Source organism: Anas platyrhynchos, chromosome 1 (genome assembly GCF_047663525.1).
Source record: "Anas platyrhynchos isolate ZD024472 breed Pekin duck chromosome 1, IASCAAS_PekinDuck_T2T, whole genome shotgun sequence".
NCBI lineage: Eukaryota > Metazoa > Chordata > Aves > Anseriformes > Anatidae > Anas > Anas platyrhynchos.
In genome coordinates, this window is record NC_092587.1 from 111234561 (window position 1) to 111259377 (window position 24817).

The 24817-nt window shown below is 42.4% G+C and overlaps 1 protein-coding gene across 1 annotated transcript in view; it reads left to right on the top strand.

Moving 5' to 3' along the window:
* Window positions 1-24817, top strand: part of KCNE2 (potassium voltage-gated channel subfamily E regulatory subunit 2) — a 106626-nt gene that overhangs the window by 35295 nt on the left and 46514 nt on the right. The gene's annotated exons all lie outside the window — the stretch shown is intronic.

Here is a 24817-nt window from a genome sequence, read left to right on the forward strand (position 1 = left end):
GCCCTACATATGGTAGGTACGCTGTGTTTTTAGATGACAAGTTCTGTCTTGCTCCCTCATTTTTTTTTTTAATTTCCTGTTCAAAAAAGGCATGAACAGACTGGGGAGGTCCAAAGGAGGGCCCTGTAGATGATCAAATGGTGGAGAACCTGCCCTATTGAGGAAAGACTGAAGGAGTTGGGTCTTTTCACCCTGGAGAGGAGAAGGCTTGGGGGGGACCTCATCACAGTTCTACAATGCTTACAAAACGGCTACAAAAGGGGATAGGCAGTTTTTTTGAGGAGATGACATCTCCACATCCACATCTCAACAATCTCCTCCACATGGAGAGGACAAGGAACAACAGGTACAAGCTCTAGTGGGAGAGGTTTCACCTTAATATAAGAAATCATTTTTTTGCAGTAAGAAGAGTCCATCACTGGAACAGCCTCACCAGGGAAGTAGGGGACTCCCTATCACTGGAAGTTTTCAAGATGCAACTGGACAGGCTGCTAGATAATCTCATCTGGACTCCCCTTTCCAGGAAAGGTTGGACCTGATGATCTTTCGAGGTCCTTTCCAACCTGGGCTGTTCTATGTTTCCGATCTGTGTGTACTGAGTCTTAAACCCACTCCTTGCCACTCCTTGCTCCATTTTCATCTTTTTTTTTTTTTTTTTTTTTTTTTTTTTTTTTTTTTTAAAGCAACTGGCTTTCTATTTCTCCCCACTTTCTTCTTCCAGCAAAACACAAACTTGAATGTTATTAAGTTTATCATGTACTACTAGCATGCTCACACGGATTCCAACAGAAGGCAAGTGTCTGACATCACAGAAAGGACACGAGGAAGGAGCCAGTTAAGGTCATGCACATGGCTCATGGCTACAGGAACAGAAACTGGGCAGAAGCTTAAATGTATTCCCTGACCATATAGACACTTCTAACTCGGTGTAAACCCACAAAACAAGCTGCTACAGCAGATGCAGCAATTCATCCTTGCTTCTGCAAGGTGACACCAATATGAAGGAAGGGATGCTGATGAGTTTGGGTATGGACCCTAGCAGGGCAAGCACCAGCATGCTGTGGGTAAGTGGGAGCTGTCTTAGCACTGGGGCTGAGACATCCAGGCTGCCTCTGGCCAAGTCCCAGCTTGGGCCATTGTGAAACACCTGCCTGCGGATCCTTGAATCCCAGGTGTCCTCAGGTGCTGTTGTGTTTCTCTTCTTCCTGAACCACTCCTGACCATCTTGATCCATCTCCCAGCCACTGGATGTTGCTGTGTCTGTGGTGATGGGGATTAAAAGATTCGGTTATTTTCCATGGCTTATCCATCTTCTCCTCCCGTGAGCTGAATAGCATGAGGTCCCAAAGCGTGCCACTGCAAGAGTTTTTTCTGCCAACCGCAGGATCATTCTCAGGCCCTCTTTTTACTTCTGTTTAGCATTCCCACATCCTTCATGAAGTGTCATGTCAAATTCACCCAATTCCTTTAGTCAAAAACACAAACAAGCCCCAAATAGAAAAAAGAGAAACATTTCACTTCAACTGTCCTAAACTGAAACATTCCCGTATTTGAAATTCAGAGCAACAAATAGTTCAGAGTACGCTTGAATTTTGTTTAAAAGAAAATTGAGTTGTTTCCCTTTTGGTCAAATTAAACATCTCACTTGGCCTACAAAGTTTTTCATCCTCAGACTTAAGGTTTACTACAAATAAATACTAGAAACGGTTACTATTTCCGATTGATTTGAAATGCTATGAAGATTTTACCATGATCTGCTAGTTAACTGAAGTGTCAATAATATATTGCCATTCTTGCTTTGAGTCCCATGGATAAGGCAGTGCTGTATTTGTAAGAAGCCAACAAAAATATCTTTTATTTCAGTCAGCTGCCAAAGCAGCCTAACATGCCTAGCCATCCTGACAGTATCTCTTTAAGTTTACAAGGAATATTTTTCATTTTCTATGTTGCTACCAAATGACCTTACATTTTTGTTTTTCACCAGCTACCCATCTTAGTTTGGTAAAAAGCAAATAACTATCCCTGTGGAGCAGAGTGGTTTACATTATTGCCAATAGTCTGATGAATTTTACATACTAGAATAATTAAAGAATCACTTTCAAGTTTCCACATGAGAAAGAAAGCCATCGGGCACTGGTCAGTCATAAGTTTTGGTACTTTATTTTTAGAAACTCCCATAAATCAAATTATTAATAAATAGAGGAAAAACAGACACAGCTTTTCTTTTTTGAATGTTTTATCATAGTGGGATTCACATATCACTTTTTCCCTTCAGGGAAAGAAGACACTGGGGCTTGGTGTATCCTTTTGTGGAAGGTTTTCTTTCTCAAGTTGTAAAAAATAGCTCAGCCTTGATTGCACACTGACCACATCTTTGAGGACTCTCATTCCAGGACAGTGTAAGGATGGGTTGTTCTTTACAGTGCAATTACTGCAGTTTTGTCTCACCTACTTTTATATACTCCCAATTCCTCTCAGTGGTTACTTACAAAATCCACAGCAGTAGTTTCTCTCTCTCACAGGTGATAGATGTCTTGACATCTTCTCTTGTGACCTTGCAGAGAGGAGAGACTTCTCACTAGCTAATGCAACCTGTTAATATCAAAAGGCTTCCAAGAGTAACTGCAGTTACTTAAGTTCAGTGACTACTGGCTGGACCAACAGTTGAACATATGCATAAGTGTTTTGCTGTGTTGTGAGCTTGCTCTGGATGGATTTATAGCTGGTAATTTGAGGAAGGCAATGTAAGTGTGAGGTAAGGTAATACCAGCTTGAATTCCTCATTTCTGAATTTCTCTTTCCAGGTCATGATTAAAAAGAGCTAAGCATTATGCAAAAATTCAGAAGCTATTTCAATTTATAGAGTGAGAGAATAAATAGCTCCCTCCCTTTCTTCCTCCCTTCTGAACCTCAGCTGCAGACAATGGAAATATCAACACAGAGCAATACATTTCAGGAAAATTTCAATTGGTATTACAAGGAGAGTGAAGGAAAGATCTAAATGGCACAAAATGAAATACACTGTTAAACAGCACATGCTCTAACACTGACCTCTTATGCATTGCTAGCCCTATATTTTACATGGTGCTAGCTTTTATTACTTTTTCTTTCCTATCCTTTAGCAGCTCTGATCTTAAAATTACTTATTGCCCCCCCAAAATAATTTTTGATTCAATTTTTATTAAAAACAAACACACACACATGCACACAAAAAACAAAAAACAAAACACACACACACACATGAACAAAAAACCACAAAATATATTTGGCACTGGAAGTAATGTTTTACTGAGAACCTAATATAGCTGTAATACTTGTCTTGCTTAAAGTATATTGCAGTCATTTTTTTTTTATTGTGTCAAAAAAGGCAGCCGTATCTTTCTTGACTAGATTTATTGTCCCATTTATTGCTCAATAATCTGTTATTTTCCAGATGTTAAGTAATTTATTTTTCTTGATATTTGTTCCATTACTGCTAGATACAGTAGTCAGACTTATGAGGGGGTAATTTTGGGGACCATTCAATTTGCTGTTAATTGCTAGTCATTTCTGTTGTTTTATTTTTAAGGCATCTGAAAGCCCCACCACGATCAGGGCCTATTGTAGAAAGCACAATATGTACATTTAAGAGGAGACAAGATCAAGCTGCCCATTGTAATAATAGAACCTCCCCTTTTATTGAAAATCTGAATTTTGCTTTCCTCTAGCACTGCAGTTCCTCCGGTCCTGCACAATGAAGGAAAAATTATTGGCATGGCAAATTCATTGAGTAACTCCTTTGATACACTAGCATGAACACTACACGGCTAAGAAAATGTGTTTGTATCTCACATAATCCCTCTCACATTCTTTCACAATAGTTTTTACTGCTTAGTGAGCATATAAAATGGATTTTCTTACTGTTCCTAGTTAAATGTGAATCTTAGAAAGGGAATTATGACATTTTGGGGCATTTATGAATTCAGACCTACCCCTTCAGCTGTCAGTAGATGTATTTCCCGTAGTATTTCCTTACCTCTCTGAAGTTGTCAGTTCTGTTCATGTTTGACTTGGCTAACATCACTGCATAGTGAGGGGGTCTAGTTTCTGATAGCTCACTTGAGACCCTCTAAAAGCTTGAAATGGAGGGCACTGAAGGAGAACTTAGTTGTCCTAGTTGTGAGCCATTGGATGATCACGAAAAATGAATGGCAGTGAAACACTGAAGTTAGCTCTGGCTGAGCTTTGTTCTGCCAGACCCAAAGCCTGATTGTTTAGGGTTATTCAGGCACCACCACAGCTGCTTGTGATGTGCAGGGCAGATACATGTACACCTCTTGTCTCTAACACCTCTCTTTAATTATGCCTTTGTTTTTGTTTGATATTATGCTACTTCCATAAGCTGCTGCTATCACCTGCTTGAGGAACATCCCCAGGTGAGCACAACTGAGACCTAAGCTAGACCTTGAGTAAATTTCTCTGACATATAAATGTGGCTATGAACTTCTGCCCTAATTTAGAGCTAGGGCCTAGGGATCCCATATAGAAGTCATTTGGAGTAAAGATGCTTTTGTCTTTTTCTCTCAAACTCATGTTTTTAAGCTATCACCCATTCTGAGATGCAGAGGAAGGAGGTCAGGACTGTGGCTTCCCAGCCAACCACATTGTAGGAGATGCCAGTTTGCCCAGGCTTGATCAGAACACCAAGTAGACAACAAGAACTTCATGCTTGCTCCTTTTGATAAATGCTCTTTAAGCTCTAAATGTGGCACACACCCTTATAAGCCTGGCAGGCTGAAATGACCTTAACCTGCTCAGTAAGCTGTAGCTTGGAATATCCAGAACAATCCCTCATACTCATGGAGAGCTCTTGGGCTGCTCATGCATTACTCATCCTGTGCGTATGGGCATGTCCATGTGTCCCAAGCAGCGTCCAGAAAAGAAGGAAGCTGCCATGAAATAGCTGCCTTTGGTCTACTTCTGCTGGAGCAGATTGTGAGAAGTATTCTCATGGCAGAGGCCTGTGTTGGCTTCCCTCTTTCTCCTGAGAGCCTCTTGGAGTCAGCACCCGGGTGCATTGTAAGCCAGATTAATTTCTCTGGCAGTACTGGTAGCCCAAGAGATTTTCTGGAGGCTCTGTGCCCCGTGTGTCCCCAGTAAGATGTGGTGGGAGAGGCTAGCAAATACCCCAGAAAGGAGCCATGTAAATCTCACAGGAGCTGGCCGTGAATGTTAAGAATTGTTCTGGCAGGCCGTAGATCTTCATGCTCCTCTACTGATACCCTTGGTTGCCTTGGATTTCAAACCTGCAATGCCAACAATGTGGGCGAAAAAATACTCCTCGTGGATAAATTTGGTGTGTGTTGACTATTGCTTGGCAATATTTGCCAGTGGGACAATCACCAAAAACTAACGCCTGTCTTGAAATCCCAGTTCTGAGGCAATTTCCTTAGAGGCAGCATAACAACCTCCTCCAGTAAAGTGTCTCACTCCACCTCTGTTCGTGCAGTTTGACCCAACATTAAGCCCATTCTGGCATGGCACCTGGAGAGTCTTTGAAAAATCTCTTGACTTGAAATCACATTTAATATCTACACTAACCATGTTAAACAAGATGGCAAATGTTTGGGTCTTCTCAGGTTTCTTTTCTTCTGAAAGGAACCCAGAACTGAAATTTTCTTGTGGTCCAAGGAACATATTTACCACATCTATAAATTTCACACAAGAAGTGGAGCAGTCATGTACCAGCACAAATTTTGTTCCCCACAAGTTCTCAGTGGTGGTTTTGCATCCATAATTAAGATGTCTGTTGCTACCACATAACTTGTTATATTATCTGCTAATGACCCAAATGTTTCATTTTTCTGACAAGGAGCTCAAGGATATCAGCATTATTCCTTACAGAAGGCAAGAAACCGCGTGTGAGGCCTCAGAAATATGTGGGATTTGCCTCTCAGTAAGGCCTGTATTCAAAAGCTAAGATGGGCTAGAAATGGGGAAGGAAAAAAACCGCTTTCTTGTGTTGTTGTTAGGACCATAAATCAGAGTGACTGAATCATAGGGCTGAGAAAAGTTGCTGTTCCTTATTGACCCGGGTGGGTGGTAGCCTGAGATTTGGGTGAGACTGGCCAAGGTGCTTACTTTGTGACAAAGCTGTGAACAGATTCACAGTGGCCATGAGCAGCAGGATTGAATCTCAATTAGCAGTGGTCAAAAAGGACAGCAGGAAATACTGGAACTAATAAATAAGTATTTAACTAATATGTAAGTATTCATTTGTCTATTTCTTCTAGGTCCTGGATGCATTTATCACGGGAGTATGTGCATCTAACTTCTCAAAGCAGACTTGCTTTCTGCTATATTGCCTCTGACATGGTCTGTGAGCATTTAGGTGCCATTCCTGCCACAACGTTGTGAGCGGGATCTGCTCCCAGGGTTACCTCTTGCATTTTCAAGAGTTGGGTGTTGGCTAAAGGCTTTCTCTGGGAAATGTGTCTTGCAGTCTGGGAACCTTTCAGCTAACCCACTCTGGGCAATAGGTATTTTTCTTGCATGGAGATCTGGAAATGTGTTCAAGTGTATGTTCCTTGTTTTGTAGCACAATGCTCAGTGCCAAGTTCTGCATACTTTTCTTGTCTCAAGCTGTTACATGTTGCTCTCTAAGGGTTTGGACTAATGTTAGTTTTTAATTCCCCCTCCGTTTTTTTTTTGTTCTCTCTCTCTCTCTAACCTGGAAGCACAACAAAATGGTTAGAAGTACCCCAGACCTTTTTTGTTGATGTTATTTAGTTACAAAGTCTCTGCACATACAGTTTTAATACAAAAGGTTTTCAAATAATTGGTGATTAAGTCAAGAGCTGATTTATACATTTAGCCACCTGGGCTAGATATTGGCAGCAGCAGCTAACTGGGAGGTTGCAAGGATACGACAAACACTATAGAGAGGTCATCTGCCTACTAAAGTCAGCTCAAATTATAGTAACAGCAAATAATTAAATCGTAGCTTGCTTTCTAGACGTGAGTCCCACTCTGGCTTGGTATTCATATACTATTTGCCTGGCTTTTTACTTTCAACGGTTTATAAACTTTCTTTTCCTTCCCTGAATTATCTTCTATTTTTTCCAGGACTCTTAAAGCAACCAAAAAACTTTAAGGACCTTTCTGTTTGTTTGTTTGTTTCCTTGCTTGTTTGTTTGTTATTTAACATTTTTAGTCCTGTCTGACTGTAGCTGAAGAATCCAGAGTCAGTCTTGTTTTCTCTGGGATGCTACACCCCTTTGATGAAACCTGTTATGGGTAATTCAACTCACAATATAGAGACGAAGACAAATTAATTACTTAAGTTCTATGAAAGTAGAGCAACTTATCAAGCCCTGCCCATGTGTGCTTTCTTGCCCTGATAAATAGGGGGTGGTTTCCCTGTACCCTGGTGGAGATGGGGCTAACTGACCTGTGCTGGCTGTGGAGGAAGCTTGGTGGGTGTGCACAAAGTGTTACCAGACCAGCTGGAGATGCACACCTGAGTTTACATCTTGGTGCCTGTTCCTGCTCATGTCCCCCAGGTATTTTTGGGACCATCCTTTTCCCTGTTTCCTGCTCCTTCTTCCCACACAGACATCATGTGGCTGGGATCAGTGTCTTGGCCAGCTGTGGAGATCTTGTTTCTGGGCTGAGTCTTCCCTCCTCCCACCCCCTCTCCCCTTCATCACCACCTCATCTGTGTTGGCATCCTCAAGCTTTTCTGTGTCTCCTGTGTCTGAGGAGCTGACTTTCCTTGGTTTCCTTCCCACTCAGACCACTGGCTACCTTCCTTGCCTTCCCTGCAGAGCAGTGCTGTTGGGTTTGCTCTGGCACTTGCCCTTCTCCCTGCCCAGGAGGGTGGATGCCCTCTGAGTTAAGGTGGTGGATGTCCTGGCCCAGCCCTACAGATGTGCTGCTGCCACCTCAGGAAAATCCATGCATCGCTCTGTCTCTTTCCTTTGTTCAAGGGCTTTTTGTTTACAGCTATCCTGACAGAAAAGCAACAGCTTTCTCTGTGCTGTAAACCCACTGAACTAGCAATTACTCTTTTATAGTTTTGCTGCCCTTGCTGTTAACAGAGAAGTGTTAAGTGTCTGTATATTCTTACTTGGCTGCTGGCCACCCTTTCAATTTCTGGTGCCGTTTTTCTCCTGATACCAGAGCTTCTCATTGTAAAAACAGACCAGGTATGTTGTGATAGCCCGGGTATGTTGGAGTAGCCTTAAATTTTGTAATCACTATGACTTTTTTTTTTTTTTTTTTTGTTAATGGACTTACTGTTTCTTTCCATTGCAGCTGTCTCTCTTCAATACCTGCCAGTTGCCAATCAGCTCTGTGCAACTCTCCAGCACTGACAAGAATTTGTTAGGTATTTGCTGGGTAAGACTGAGAGAGAGGAACAGGAATGGGTGACGAGGGACATGCAGGATGCAAGGGACAGGCGGGAGAACCTGAAGTAGGTGGGTGGCCTGGAAGCTGCTTCTGACGGGGTAGGAGCCTAGCGTGGGAGAGAAAATATTTTGCTTGATTGTTTGTCTGTGCTGCCTGCTGATATTTTGGACGTGTCACTGAATATCTTCTCATGGTAGCAGTATGGTATGTGGGCCTACATGCAGCAGAGAGTGTGGGGAGGCAACTGACCTCTGAAATTGAGAAGGTCAGCCAGTGGAGGAAAAACAAGACCACTGTACTCTCTTCTAACATGGACGTAGAGCCAGGTGGGCCAACCCAGCCTTAGATCTCTCTGAGACTATCAGGTGGTCCCGGTGCTGCCTTCTGTCACTGAGAATATGGCTAGCAGTACAGATACAGGCTAGTACTACCAGTATGGATAGTAGTACAGGTTTAGTAGAGCCATTGGGAATAGCTCAATAACCCCATTTTGTGTGAGAAAAGCCCAGGCAATTTGTGAACCTTTCAGCATTGAGGAGTCCTGTTCACAACCTTAGGGGAAGGACAGACATTTTCAAAAGCCTGGGGGTAACTCTGGGTATGTATTATCAACTGGATGGGGTGATTCCATGGAGATCACGACAAGTCCAGCTGGACATGAGGACCACCCCTATTTCCCAAGCTTATGACTCAAAGGAGAGGTAGGGCTTAAAGGGAAGTGGATCACACTGGCTCAGTAAACGTGATAACTTTGTCTTCCATATCCAGATAAGTTTGAAGTTCCAGGGTCTTCATTTTCATTTCCAAAGTGACACTGTTTGACTACCATGCTGCAGAGCTTTAATGAGATTGTAGGTGGGATTTGGAGTCTCTGGTGACTCACCTTGCAGAATCGACAGAAGAAAGGATCCATCAATATACTGCTAACAGCACTGTCCGCTTCCCCTTGACTTCCACCTTGTACAGGGAGCTTGTGGCAAGCAAGAACCAAGTTGGCTTTGGCATGTTCCCTGTATCGCAGTGGGCCAAATCAAAGCACCCCCAGTGCTGCTGTGTAGGGGCTGTTGTGAGGTTGGGTGAAGTAGTGCTTGGTTTTCATTAGCCAGCCAGTTTGTCAGCCATTTATACTGTCTTGTTTCTTTTGTGTATTAGCTGGTGGTTTAGCTGGTCTGGCAGATAAACAGGAAATAAATGAGTAGTGACTCTACCTCATGCACAAAGTATTGATCCATCTGTCCCATTCAACATAGCACAGAAGATGACTAACACTATAGCAGCTCACCTAATGCTATTCATTCTTAGATAGCAAAGGGATATTTCTGCTTATCCAGTGACGCAAAATATCTCAGGAGATAAATATTTATTCTTATGATCAGGGTTTGCTGTTAAAAATGGATATTGCTTGCAATAAACTAAACTCTTTATTCTTTTGCTTGAGTTTCATGTACTTTATTTTAGGCCTTTGTTATTGAGACATTGACAATTTTAGTAGTGTTAAATATGCTCAGTTGACACTAACTATGTATGAATGTGAGTATCTCATGCTTTCGAAATTCAGTTCTTAAAGGGACGTGTACATAAACAAATGCATAGAGTGGAAAAGTGAAAAAGAAATATGTGAAAACTAGCTTCACTTTTGTTGCTAAGATCTGTATGCAGTGGAAGTGTTGGCCTCTCTAATTTATTGGTACCTGGAAATCTCATGCAAGAGATCATCTGTGTGACTTTCATGATCTCTCCTATTCCAGAATAGATGCACTGGACTGTTGCAATGCAACTAGAAGTGATAAATTTGTGCGTCACTCTGACTAATTCTTCAGCCAGAAGGACAAAGGGACTTAGGATGGAAGCACTTCAAAACATGAGTCACCCAGAAACAGGGATGATTTTCTCTTCATTCCATGCAGGATCTACTTTCTACTAGAAAGCACAAACATAGAACCCATAGACCTGTGTCTACAAGAATTCATCTTTGTTGTTTCTAATGGCTGTGTTTTTCTAATACCAGGTGTTCCAATATTAATGGATTTTGTCGTGTGTTTTTGAAATATTTGAAAACTAGTAAATTTCCATCATACTGAAATAGTTGCGATATAACTGAAATTCATTGATTTGGTTAACCAGCTCTAACAACAACAACAATAAAAATCTTGTTTCTACCTGGGTAGTCCGAGTTAATCTGATGGAAGCCATGCAGCGAACATGTTATAAGACAAGAAAAAAATAGCACTAATATTCCTCATCTCTGTCAGGATTCGAGGGAGAAATCACGTAAGTGATCCAGGCCCTCAACTGAACAAGCTTGTATTGGAATAGCTCATAACGAGACAAGGTTGTAGAGCCAGATATCATGAAATCCAAAGTCGTTTTGCTTCCAGTTGCAGTGATTAGAACAGGACTAGAAGTTTCTTCCCACAGTTGCTTTCAGGGTTGGCTGGCCCATGGACAAGACCTGTGTGATCCAAAGCCTGATGGTTGAGTTACTGGCTTGGCATGCAGGAAATCTGGTTTCAAGTCCCTGCTTTGCCTGAAGCAGCGCTGACGTTTTTCATTCCAGACCTTTACTGCGCTTCAATCTGGGTGACTTGAATTTAGGACTCCATGTGCCAAACACAGTACCACAACCATCAGGGTATGGAACATTTGTCTTGAAATGGAAACATTTCCATTAAAACTGTAGCGTTGCTGACAAAGCGACCTACTTAGATTAAATGGCATTCGCTTGTTGAAGGTCATTCCTTAGACAAAATGACTTTCTTGAGAACAGAACCATTCAGGAGCTGGTACTTGCTAAAATACAAATGCACTCTGGTCATACCCTTTGCCCTGCTGGAAGCTGTGAAGAGAGTGAAGACCCAGGTGGGAAGAGCTCTTTACACTGAGATCATCCATGGCCCAGGATAGTTTTTTAAGAGGAGAAGCACCAAGCAGCTATGAGTCGAGTGATCATCTGTTTCTAGATCCAATCATTAACAAAGCCTTCCCTTTGAACAAAAGAGCAGGCCACCTCACTGTTTATAGCTGTGCAGGCTGGCCAACCTGCAATAGGGTAGCCTAGATGTGGCAGATAGATGAAATTGAAACAAAGCTATTTTGTGGTGAAACTCATTAGTACAACTTGTCTGTCCTAAGAGTAAATCATCTCTGGACAGATCCTGAAGTCCTGCCTCAGTGCGTTTTGGTTCAGCCCTTAATGAGACAAAACTGCTGTTGAAGCCAAGATCATTTTCTCAGTGGAAAACTGCAATGATGTCAGGACTTGGCCTGATAAAATAATGATGAATCTCCACATCAGACCTTTTATAAGCACTGTTTATATGATGATCTCAATCTATTAAAAAGATGTTAATCAAGCTTCAGTACCTGTGTTTGAGCTGGATGGCAAGCAGACATTTTTGCAAACTAAGGTAGAAGGAAGCAAAGGGATACATCTGTGGCCACGTTGTATGCTGATGACATTTCAGTCATTTTTGCCAATGGTTGGTCTATTGGCTTCAGTTGCCTCTCCTCAATTTTGGAAAGTCAAGGAAAAAATGTGAGAAGGTGTATATATATATATATTTATATATAAAGTGGTGGCTCAGCATATCCATGTACAGATGGGTTTCAGAGAAAAAATGTAATGATTCAAAGGGCCAATTTTAACTTTGCTAAAAGCAGCTAAATGATGCCCCTGCCCTACATTAAACTATGCTGCGATCGAAGAGGGCAGATGCCAAGTACTTGTGGTTTTACAGTTTTCAAATAAATATTGCTCAACCTCATAAAAAAGAACATGAGAACAGCGAGTGGATTTTTCCTTTTTTTTGAATTTTTATTTCTTTATTTTCATTATGCTTTACAGGTATAAGGGATATTGCTGCTATTCCTTCTCAGGGTTTCTGCACCACATTCAGCTGTGAATGCCACTTGACCTTAAATCCAGTTAATTTAGATTGGCATGTTCAATCACAAAATGTTTTATGGGCTGGCAGATAGAGAGCCCTGGCAGATCTGCCATGGAGCTGCAAAGTTCCATACCCAGCTGAAACTTTTTTTAATTCAACACTGTCATTTTTAAATAACAGTGCAATTGCAAAACAAATTGGCAGGTACTTATGAACTGAATGCTGCCTGGGGCTCTGTCTTTTCATTTTGCTGACCAGTGTGTCTGGTCTTCAATTTAGAAAAGCACACAGTAGTTAAAAAGCACTGGTGAAACCTTGTAATGCAGAGCTAACCACATTGTTCATGGAGCAAGAGATGCCTACTCTGACTTGTTGATTCCTACAAACTGGTTAGCTTCATGGTGGTGGAGAGCAACATTTAAAAATAAAAACACTCCAAAGTGTCTATCTATTATAGTCACCAGCTGAGCATGAACTTTTTTTTTTGCAAAAGTTTAAGCTTTCTGCCCCAGGTCTTTCATGGAGCTTCAAGGAATTTTGGAATATTGGAACTGGGAGCGCCCTGTATGGTCACTGACTCTGAGTGCTCTGTTGTCTTGGGCAACTACCTTATACGAGATGTCTTTCCTGGACAGTAGATTGCATTAGATACATGTGGGCCATCTCCTATAAATCAACATGGCTCTTCTGAAGCTGATCTTTGAAGTTTCAGTTTTTGATGTGTGGCTTTGTAAAACTCCTTGCTTCTTTACCTATGTGTTTGCATTGCTGTTTCCTAAGCATTATAACCAGAGGTTCAATAGCATGTTTAAAATAAATAGAGGCATTCAAGTTATCTCACAAAGTCCTGCATCATCACTGCATGAAGCCCTAAAATTGTCAATCTACTAACAATCTGTCTACAAACTGGTCAGTTTATCTGCCTGTAAGGTAAAGTTTTGTGTTATGATACAACCCAGCTGCCAAAAATTGTGCTCAAGGTATGCTTTGATGACCCAGTGGAGGATACAGCTTTCATAGATGGATGTCTTCAGTGTTTTGATTTTTAGGTAAGGCAGAACCCAGGAAGGACCAATAGTAGCTTCTTTGAAGGCATTTCATTTGCTGTAAACCAGGATGATCTAGGTATTGGTCTACCAAAAAACAGAATACCTCAGAAGGAGGTAATGCCCAGACATTAAGCCTGAGCTACTTTCATGCACATTGTGGTCATCTGTCATATGGTGTGGGCCTGAACTCTGCTGTTTAGTGCACATCTCCTGTTCACATCATTTTACCATGGGGTCACTGAACAGAGAGTGCCTTACAGACTCCATGAGCATCTCCAGTTGCTGGATTGTGTGTTACACTACTGAGATGTGACATTGAGCTAGCCGATATCTTTGCTTAAATAATTCAGCCACTTCTTCAAGGGAGATCTACCTAGGACATTTACCAACACCTGTCTTTCCTAGTTAAAACTGAAGTAAAAGTTGTTTTAGTCTCTGGACCACTGATGTTATAAGTGATCGATTTCTGTAGATTATCTGGAAACTTGAGTCTGACACTCTGCTGAATGGAGAGGGGAGCATAAGGATGTTTTCCTCAAAAATGTTTAAAATACAGCACTAGGTACTCTACACAAGGACAGCAGAGTCAAGGATAACAGTCTGCCATCTAAGAGCAGCCAAGCACATTTAGACTCTCACTGTGAAAGTCCCCTCTTCCCAATTCACAGCATTTCTACAAGCAGTGAAGAATCTAATCAGAATACAGGATACTTCAGCATGTTTAAAAGTCCCTAGTACTTGCTGCTGATATTTATATTTATTCCTTAAAAATAAATGGGATAAGATATCACTTCCACAAAATCCCTTTGTACATCCATCTGGAGTGTATATGTCTTCAAGACTACTGATTTTTCAGAAGAGCCTTGCTTACTCTAAAAGTCGATTACAATTAAAACATAAATTGAGACAAGCAGAATCATTAGTTCTGCCTCAGAAAAATGGCCTCCATAGTCATGAGAAAAGGAACTCATTTTGAAAGGAGACAAATATAGAGTTTCCTGACATAAAAATCCATGGGAATAGGAGATATACCAGACAAAAAGATTCTAGTCTTTATCTTTTAGCAGAGCGGAAGAGTTTATGAGAATATTTGTGCAAGATTTTTTTGGCTAAGTGTGTAGGATGTTGAGGTTTTGGTCACCTTGTGTGTACTTGTCATTTTGCCAGCACTGAAAGAAATATCTACATACACTTCAAAGTAGCTTCTTCATTAATACAGCTATGCTGGTCCCTGTAATCATGAAAGTTCATGCAGTATGTTATGACTCTAAGAAAAGTTAAGGAACCCATTGCTTTTTAAGGCAAAATCTTTAGTTTCCTGGCTTTCTCAGAAATGTGAATCATCTAGCATTGGGTGAGTCTTTTGGTCAGTTGTCTCTGCACATTGACCAGTTCAGTTGATTTATGGCCACATGAACTCTTATTGAAATTTCTGGCTAAGTGCCATAAGAATTCTAAAACAATCTTAGAGGTTTTGAGTCCTTCTCCTTCTCCTCTAGGGAAGGGAAGCTTGTGTATATGTGGTTATTCTGGGAAAGCCTATGGTTTTCTTTTCTCTCTCAAGAGGGTAGAGATGTCTTCCAAACCTAGTATTGAGAAAAAGGGCCAAAAGACTACTTCAGGAAAGAAGATGCAACTTGGAGGCTGATCTGCATTTTCTCTCTGCAAAGCTTTTTGAACGAGAAGATACAAAGCTGTGAATATATGGAACTCTGTCACCTGGACACTCTCTTTCATTTACAAGGATCTTTCTTGCAAGAGAAATAATAGAAGCTAGCAAAGTCATTCCAGTGCACCCACACTGAGTGGGCGGAAGAGGTATGTGAATATTAAATGTATTATTTGGAAGCTTCTCTGGATGCTTCTTTCTTTCCTGTGGAGAGGAAGGCCCTAGCACTGTTTGGTCCTATCTATTTTTTCCCCTTAATTGGCTTCAAGATTTATCAACCATTTCTGCCCAAGCAACGTGCTAACACGTTTAAAACCAGTTCTATTCTGAGAGCAGGCTAGTGCTTGCTGGCAAGGTAGGATATAGAAATGTTCCACAGCTTATTTTGGAGCTTTTTTTTCCCCCCCACATTACTCTGGTATTCCCAACAACCCCCTCATTCTTCTCTCTAGTGCATCTCACGTGTCAAACATATTGCCATACACTAGAATTCTTGTTTTTTATGAGTGTCTCCCTCAAAAGCCAAATGTGTTGATTACGTTCCCCATCAGACACAGGGTGAAGCTCTCAAGATGGCCCAGTTTTACAGCAGTGGGGTTCTGTTGCCTGGTCCAATCATGCAATGAAGCAGTTGCTTCCCTTTGCTTTGAAAATAGCAATCAAAATGTTCTTGTGGCTGCTCCCCTAATAGGCTCAAATTACCTCGTACCATAAAGAACTGTTTCTCTTGCTTTGTTGATGCTTTGACAGCAAGTGATGTGCTGAAAAAGAGTGAGACTACTTGTGCTTTTGAGAGCATTTCTCAGAAGGTTAATTGCATTGCTGATCTGGGGCTTTAGGGATAATGCAAAGACAGGGACTATCCTGTAAACAAGAGATCAGATTGCTCTTATGGAATCTCTTTTACGAACTGGAAAGCTTGGCTGCAGATGAAAAAAGTGACAAACACAAGAAAAGCAACAAATACCCAGATCTTAGCAAAGTGCTGTTGTTACCGTTGTTGATACACTTAGCTGTTGGTTGGGTCAGCGGTTCCCTTCTGGCCAGTGCTAGTACTAAATCACTAGTATACAAGACAGAAGTGTTAGCCTCATGCTACCTTAATGCTCAAAGAAAATTCTGTGTCCCGTGTAACACAGACTAAATGATCCTGATCTTCTCTTCCATTCTTAAAATCCAAGGCACTGACCTTCTCAAATGCATGACTCATCTATTGCCAGGAAGGTGAAAGTCCAGCTATTAATGAGTTGCTTTATTGTACACTGCCTTCAAAGCCAGGCCTCTGCAATCAGCTCAGCTGAACACTTTGGATCTCTTCCCATCACTTGATCCTAATCATGAGCCTGCACCTGGTCCAGCTTTCTGTTTGGGACAATATGTTAAAAATTCATTGTTGCACTTTTTTTTTCCTTTTAATTGACTTTTTCTTCCCCTCTAAGTTAAATGAATGCTTTATAGGATGAGAACTGAACAATGTCAATGGAATGAATTGTGGGGAGAGCCAGAGGAACCACTCATATTCAGGAGAAAGTAGGAGTGTCCAGCTGTATCCTGCTTGCCTACTTTGATGTCTTTGGCCAAGAGAGTGATGCGTGGTTCAGACCACCTACTCTCCAGGCCCTGGTTCCCAAGGCAGTCAAAGGGGAGAAGAAATTGTGAAGCCAGCACAGCACACCTGTAGCGTGCCTCCTGCATCCTTCTTCACCGACTGCACAGGGAACTGGTGTCTGGCAGCCTTGAGCACTGTGTGATTTCATGTGTTTGTCCCTTGCTTGATCTTAAGCACTGTAGTGTGGGCCTGCGTCCACCTGAGGCACCACGGGTTGCAGTTTGAGTGCATCTTGATGTGAGAATGCTGTTTGTGTTTGTCTCACAATTTCTGAATAGGAAAAGATGATGTGTTTGCTGTGTCTACAGGCATTGGGCAGTGTCAGGACACTCTCCATCTGGCCCAGAGGGACCAGCTCTGGAGATGAATATGTCTGAGGTAAATCCAGCACTTCAGCTTTCTGTAGACTATCTTAGGGCATTCATATTGCTTTGTATTAAACACTTTATTTTTTTTTTTTTTCTTTTTGCTATTGTTTATTCCTTAGACTTTGGAAGTCAGTGGGTTGGGTTACCTCTGTGTAAGTGACAGAGAAGCTGCTGCAGCAGCGGTGGGCATGAAGGAAACCCATAGTCAAAGGCAACTTATCTGCCAGGGCCTGCTCAGCTGCTGGTTATCATCCATGTTGCATCTGGCTTTTCACAGTACATCTGTTTAGCATAAATAACCTTTTTTATTGGTGTCTTATGGTACATCCAAACAATGAACAGAAGAAAAAAGAGAAACTGTAAATAAATTTTACAATGTCAGTAAGAGCATTCACATTAAGGAAACTATTTTGAGTGAATGCCAGTTCTTAATAAATTGCTATTATTCTGGTGTTTTTACAAAGACCACAAAGAAAAAAAGGAGAAAAAAAAAACAGAAATTGTTAAAAAATGGAAACACTGAATGTCACTGCTCAATCACTCCTTTTAATCATAAATATTTCTAGGCTGTTCTCCTAGCAAATGAGGTGCCAATATATAAATATATATCTTTTTTTTTTTTTTTTTTTTTTTTTTTTTTTTTTGTCTATCTAAAAGCCAGTGGCATAAAATGAGACCATGAGTCACCTGGCTGAGTTCCCTTTCCTGAATGCTCCCTGTTCCCTAGGTGGCTGTGTTTCAGCCCATGTTACCAGCCCTTGGCCTGAGCAGGCTTCCTTGCACGTTGGGGCTCACCTGCACAGCCTAATGCTCTGCAGAGCTGCCTGCAGTGACTCCAAACCCACAAGCTCAGCCTCCAGTAGCAGGTGAACCCTTGTCAACCCCACTTGATGGGCCATGCCAAGGAGCAGCAACACTTCTTAAGACTACATGTTTTGCAAAGAACGATGTCCACAGTCTTCATTCATAGTTACCGATTCATTTTTTGGTACAATTTCTCAGAAATGGGTCCTTACAGTACACTTAATCCCTGAGGAACACTGCTTGTTTGTTTTTGTAGCGATCAGGCTATTTTATGTGTGTGCATTTTACAGCCCTTCTGTGCGTCGCTTGGTTAATTCATTTCTGCAGGGATTATAGGAAGCTTTTTTTTTTTTTTCTTTTTCTTTTTTTCCTCCTGGGGTTTCCCCACAAAGAGAGTCCCTTTATTGATAAAAGCCATGTGCACCACAGGAGTAGGGTATGTAGCATGGGGCTGTCCTGGAAATCTTACATTAGAAATATGGACACCCCACCTGGTGTTGGAAAATCAAGTGTTAGGCTGCCCGTGAGGGATGCTGATTGAGGGTCATGTTCCAGCAGGCAGGAGAAGGAGCATACTGGGAGTAATGGCAGAGGATGGGGCTCTCATGTGGCATAGGTGCCCTCGCTTGCTCTTCAAAGGCTTGCAAATGCACTAATCCCCTTCCTTGTGGAAGGATTTGCTGGGCAATGCGGCTGTGGGGCCTCATGGTGGTGTGGATGGCACTGAGGTCTGGGAGATCGGGCATCTACCAGCCAGGAGGAGCTGGGCCTTACCCCAGTGCCACAGGCACCAGTAGGCTGGGCCAGTTTGAGGGCAGCCATGCTGTCCGCTCTCTTTCTAACACAGCCTTTGGAGCTGCACCTAGGAAATCTGAGGCCTGTGCAGAAGAGGCAGTTTTGCCGATGGTAGAGGCTGGCAGGAGGGAGGGCTTAGCCCCCAGGAGCATTAAGGGGGCCAGCGCTCACGGCCATGGCTGGCTGTGCCCACCACAAAGTCTCCCAGCCAAGGAAGTGGGCCCTGGGCCTGGACCAATTCTTTTGCCTTCTCGCACACCCCAGAAGTGCTTTTATAATGAAATCAGGCCAGAGCCCAGTGAGCCAAAGGGAATTAAAGATGTTGTATGTGCTCACATGCTTGCTTCATGGGGCAATTTTAATGAGTAATTGATTGCTAATTATATGTGCTGCTTTGTGGTGAAACATCATGGTACTTTGATATGGACCAGGAACTGAAAGTTGCAGTTGTGCTTATTTTTGAAAAACATTTGGCCCGCTGATCTGTATGGGGTATTTTGTGCCTGATTAATTTAATGTATTGTCTTGGGTGAGTGTTGATTTGCTTGCTGAATTCAAGATCAATTTTAATGAAGCTCTTAGTGCGTGCTGGTTTGGGGACACAGGGTGCCATATTATTGGTTTGTCTAGATTGCTCACTGTTTTGTTAGACTTCAATAAGAAAAATTCTGGCATAGTGACAGCTTCCCACTTCCCTACAATTGAGTAGACAACAACAGAGCTTAAACAGACAACAAACTTTATTAAACTCACATGTACATACATAACTAGTACAAACTTTGGAGCAAGCAAGTCTGACCTACGGGCCAATACAAACAAAAAGTATATTCTTTTTTAACTCCCAAACCAGGTGCAATCTGGGAAACAGCAACTGCAGCTGAAGTGCCAAGCTGTAAATTAAAAGGGACAATAAAGTGCAGACATCACCAAGGATATTAATACCTGCTCTTTTCTTTGCCATCACTGTCTCCCTCCAACCTTTCTCTTTTCCTACATCTGGGGCAGGTCATAAAAGTCTTCCTGGGAGACAGATGGGGCAGTGGGTCAGAGTGCTGGGAAATGCCTTGTGGAGCTCCAGATAACAAGGGCATGGAGCTGGTATGCTGCTGGACTTCAGGGTGCAGCTAGCCATGGTTCTTCAAGGTGCTGAGGCTTGCCCAGGCACTACGAGCCTTCTGTGGAAATGCTTGAACCTGGAGGGCTTGCAATAGCATTGCAACCACAACTACCTCTATTGATGAAGCTGAAACTCTGGCATCTGTTTTTCTCCTCTTCAGCAGGATATACTGTGCCCCCTGGATCAGCTGCTGCATGTTTGGAAGAACATCCTGCTTCGACTGAGCAGCAGAAGTTAACTAGGACTTTGGAGCTGGTAGTGGTTATGCTGGGAGCAGACCAAGGGGAATATTTGCTTTCCAATTCCAAACAGAGGAAACTACAAGTGGATCCAGCTTGCAGGGAGTGTGGTGTGGGAGGACGCTCAGAGACGTGGGAACAAGGAGACACAGGAATGTTGGTGTAGTACTTTTCCACCCTTGAAATGCATGGCCATGGTTAGCTGTGGTTAACAGTGAGGCAAATCACGTCTCCATTCCCAGGACTGGAGAGCACCTGTGAGCTACCCTGACCTTGGGAAATGTCACTTGGACCTTCCAGGGCGTCCTCACCTTGGGAAATGTCACTTGGACCTTCCAGGGTGTCCTCACCTTGGGAAATGGCACTTGGACCTTCCAGGGTAGACAAGTGGGTGGTGCTGGCAAGAACGTGAGCACAAGTTCTTTCTTATTCTTTAGAGAAGTCACACACTAACTTGTCATGCTCTCTTTAATTCGATCTTGTATGACAAACAAGTCCAACTGTTTAATGTCCTGTGCACAAAAAGGAGAAAGAAATTATTATGTTATTTGAGAGGAAAAAGACATTTTCTTGCTTCTGTAAGCAAAACATGAATTGGCACTTATGGGGTCCAAAGGACCACAGAATTTTCTACAGTATCAGCTTCCAGAATGCTGATGTTTCTTTTCCAGAGAGATTTAATAGCAGGACGAGACAAAAGGAAACGCAGCAGGCCTGAAAAGTTCTTCCTCTCCTGAGTAGTCCCTGTCAAGGCAATGGGTAAATGCCTGCAGAAGAGGACCACACTGGAGTTCTGTTGGTAGGTGAACAGCAATGATTGCCAAACAAGGCACCCCATTCAATCTGTTTTCAATGATTTAATACTGAGCTAGAAAATGTGAATCCAGGCAGGAACTTGGCATTTAAATTATCCACTTGAGATGACTGAGCTTATTTTATTTTATTTTATTTTATTTTATTTTATTTTATTTTATTTTATTTTATTTTATTTTATTTTATTTTATTTTATTTTATTTTATTTTTTTAAATGCAATTTAAAAAATGATAATCCTGAGGGATGTGAAAGGAGTTAGGGCATGGAGAAGACATGAAAACAGAGTCCTTTCATATGCTGCTTGACATTTCAGTAATTCTTCAAGCAGCATTTCTGATTTCTTTTTAAATGTAGAGTATTCTTAGCCAAGTTTGCTGCAGGAGAAGACTGAAGTTTGATCTTTTCAACATACACAGTCTTGGTGTACAGATAACTCTTTCCTGTATGTTTGTGCTACTGCATGAGTACACATATACATGTATAGAGTACACATATACTCACCTGGCATCAAGCCTAGGAGATACTAGCATTAGAAATGTTACAGATGACGCAGTAACTAAGACATTTGGCTAAGTCGTGCACTCACGCGATCTTGAATGAAAGAGCTGTATATAGATATAAAATTAAAGTCTAATATACATCGTATATATTCATACTATAGGATATATACATAGCTTATATAAAATTAAAAGTAAGTGCACTTATAAGTGTTTAGAGTAATAACTGGCTTCATGGTTAACAGGATTAGAAAGAAATTGGTGCAAATTTTATTGTTAATCAGTAGCGCTAGGAAATAATAATTAATGTAATGAATATATATAAATAGCAGAAAGCTGATTTAGGATTAAGGGGATCAACGTGAGCCTCAGGAGGTCTGTCTTCATTTCCCTGAACTTTTAAGACTCTTCCTGTTTGACTGCTGATTGTATCGCTTCAGTATTTGGGTGTCTGACTGCTGGTAGAATCCATGGCAGGTAGCGTCATTTGAGGGTGCTGCCAGGGGGCACGGGAGTGAAGATCATGGAAGTGGTTCCCCAGAACTGTGGGCTGAGATAACTACAGGGCATTCATCCTAGAGAACTTGATGTTCCTGATCCTCAGGCACCTAAATCTATTGCTTTGGTTTGGGTAACAAGAGAGGCAGCACTCCACCACTGTCTGACTATTGTACATGCCCAGGGTGCTGTGCCTCTCTCCTGTGCTGTGGCTCAGGGCAGCTCACCTCCCCAGCCACAGCCAAAGCTCCACAACAGGAGTCCCAGTTTCAGTACTCCAAAGGGCTGTCATACATCTGCTATTATTTTTGCTTTGTTTTTCCAACCTGGATATGCCCCCTTTGTATTCCCACCTGAAAATGCTGATTTGGCAGGTTTTGAGTTTTCCTGAGAGCTTCCAGCTGCTTGGTTGTCAGCCTTGACATCCAAAAAGTGCTACCCTGTTTTGACAGTGTGATCATAACATAGATCTGCACAAGAGCTCCTTGTGTTATTAGTTAAAATCATGTTTTTGTTTTGTTTTTCATCCTGCACTGACTCCTTGGAAGATGTGTGGTGTATCTCTATCACTTCAGGGTGCACTGGATGGATCTACTGCTTATGTCTCACATGTAAGTGCTAAGTTCAGCACTCCCTGCTGTTAAGCACAGAGTGGGTGATGAGGCCTCTGTCTCACGTTGACAATTCCAGTATTGGTCAGTGGCTCTGGGACCACGTTCAAAGCACACAGCACAGAAAACATCTAGGGTGGGGGTGCAGATGTCCTGCTCATGTTTTGCAGTTGCTTGGGCCCAGGCACTTAGCTCTGTTCCTCTGAGTCTCAGTTAATTTGCTTTCAAGACCACCTCCTGGAGCCATCTAATTGTCCCCAGGCTCTCTGTGAGGAGCCTGTATGCCCAGGCACTGGGGTCTCAGCATGGGGGAGCCCACAAGCTGTCAGGGCCTCTCAGAGCTAGATGTGACCACAGGGAGTGGCAAAATGCCAGGGTTTTGCCATATGAACAGCACGCACACGCTGTGCTGAGTGTCCCAAGTGATCAAGGATGAACATGACCCCATTCTTGGCTTTCTCCTTTCCTCCACACTGGAGTGCCCTTTTATCTGGGAGGCTATAGCTTCAAGTAGCCCACCCAAGGGTCCCACTAGTGAGCTGGGTGGTCAGAGCCACTTGCGAGAGTCATTGTCTGGTTCTGCTCACATGTTTTAACACCAAGTCTATTCTTCTTCCTTATCTGAGCACAGTCCCCTAGCTGTGCAGTCTGTGGCACATATAAATTTAGAGAAAACAAATAATTTGCTTTGTTGAAAAGCAACCCACGGTATACTCATTGCCTCTTCCTCTTTCAATCTGCACTTACTCACTGTGCCCCCCTGGCCCCTCAGTGCTTTCTGCTCCCTCAGCATGAGCATGCATCTCCATTTTTATCAGTGTTTAGGACCCACTGATAACCCTCTCACCAGTGCACCGTCAATGCGCTGGAGGAGAGCAAAAGAGTCATAATTCAGGGCCGTGATGCAGCAGTGTGCTGGGAGGGGATGCTCAGATCGCTGTGGCGTGCCAGCAAGCTGTTGGCAGCTGTGCACCATCTACCAAAAGCAAGTAGCCCTGCTGGCATTCAGCTGTGCTGCCAGTGCTTTAGCACAAGGTTATTGTCTTGAAATAGTGGTTTGCAGGCTTCCATCGCAGGAAGGTATCAGCTGCACTGCAGGCATTAGCCACTTGAAACAGGATGGTTGTCTCAGGTACGCTGGTGCCCCAGCTTTATGCTAACATTGCTGTGTTGTTATCAGCCATTGGATGTGGCTGATGGGAGCTTTTGTGAGAAGTTACACCTGTGGGGTATCATCTAGTAACTCAGTTACTGTTGTCTGAGGAAAGCAGTTTGAATTGAAGCTTCAGGAGGACTTGACAGTGAGCAGAAAACAAGAGACTTGAACACCTGGCAATTAACTGTGACAAAGTCATTGAATTGCTGTTTTTCAGCGTTTTGTTGGTAAGAGTAAGATTACCTCCTACCTAAAATATCTTTTCAGATGATGAGAGTAGTGAGAGGCTTGACTGGAATTTGGATCAGCCCCTCAGAAAAGACAACACTCATAATAGCTACCTGCCCTTAGATTCAGCTTCCCAACCTACTCACCTCTCTGCCTTTTATACAAGCCTTATGTTACCTCATGCATGGCAGGATGGATAGATGTGGCTCAGCTGTTCCCCATCACTTGACCCAGTCACATCTCGGCTATTGCTAATTGGGAAAACTCAGCTTGTTTAGCTCCCATGGACACCTGCCTTGAATGCTATCCATGTGAGCTTGAAATCAGTGGGGTTTGTTTAATAGGGAACAAGAGCAGGGACTGACAAAAGTATTTTTTACCCCCCTATTTGTAAATGCATGTACCCTGGTGAGTGTGCAACTGGCCTGGGGTGGATTGGCTCCTCTTTGTCTTTGTCCTCACCCACATCTCCTACCTGCCCCTGACTCCTATAGAAAATCCTCTTTGTTGACATGCCAACCATTGTTTCCTAGCACACTTACCCTACAAATCCCTGCTAAGTGTATATTGTTGTCTCTCCAAGAAGGCATGAGTCTGGCAGCGTGCAGTTATGGGGATTGCATATGTGAGCAGCAACTCATTACCCACGGCTTTTTTTAAAGAATTTTCAACTTAATCTTTGGTTGCCTCATCTGAAAGAAAGGTCAAAGGAAGGTGCAGAGAAAATGAAAAGCATGTAAAAGGTGGAGTGGCTTTGTGCTGCATTGAGGGATCTTCTGTGCTTTGCTTGTTGTGTAAAGCCTGTCTGAAGGAGGGGGGGAATAAACAAAAGAACTTTCTTCTCAGCATGTGCTGGGACCCAGCACTGCACATAAATGCATTGTTAGTTAAAATCAGTGTTTTGGTTTCTCCCTTCCTTTGTGAGATGCTGTAGAGGAAGCAGATTAAAGATTGCCAGCTTTCTGGCAAAATATACTGGTGGCATCATAATGACTTCATTATGGTCTCTAAATGAGCTAACAGACTAATAATGTGTTCAGGAAAAAATACACATTATGAACATGCACACAGGTGTAGGGTTAACC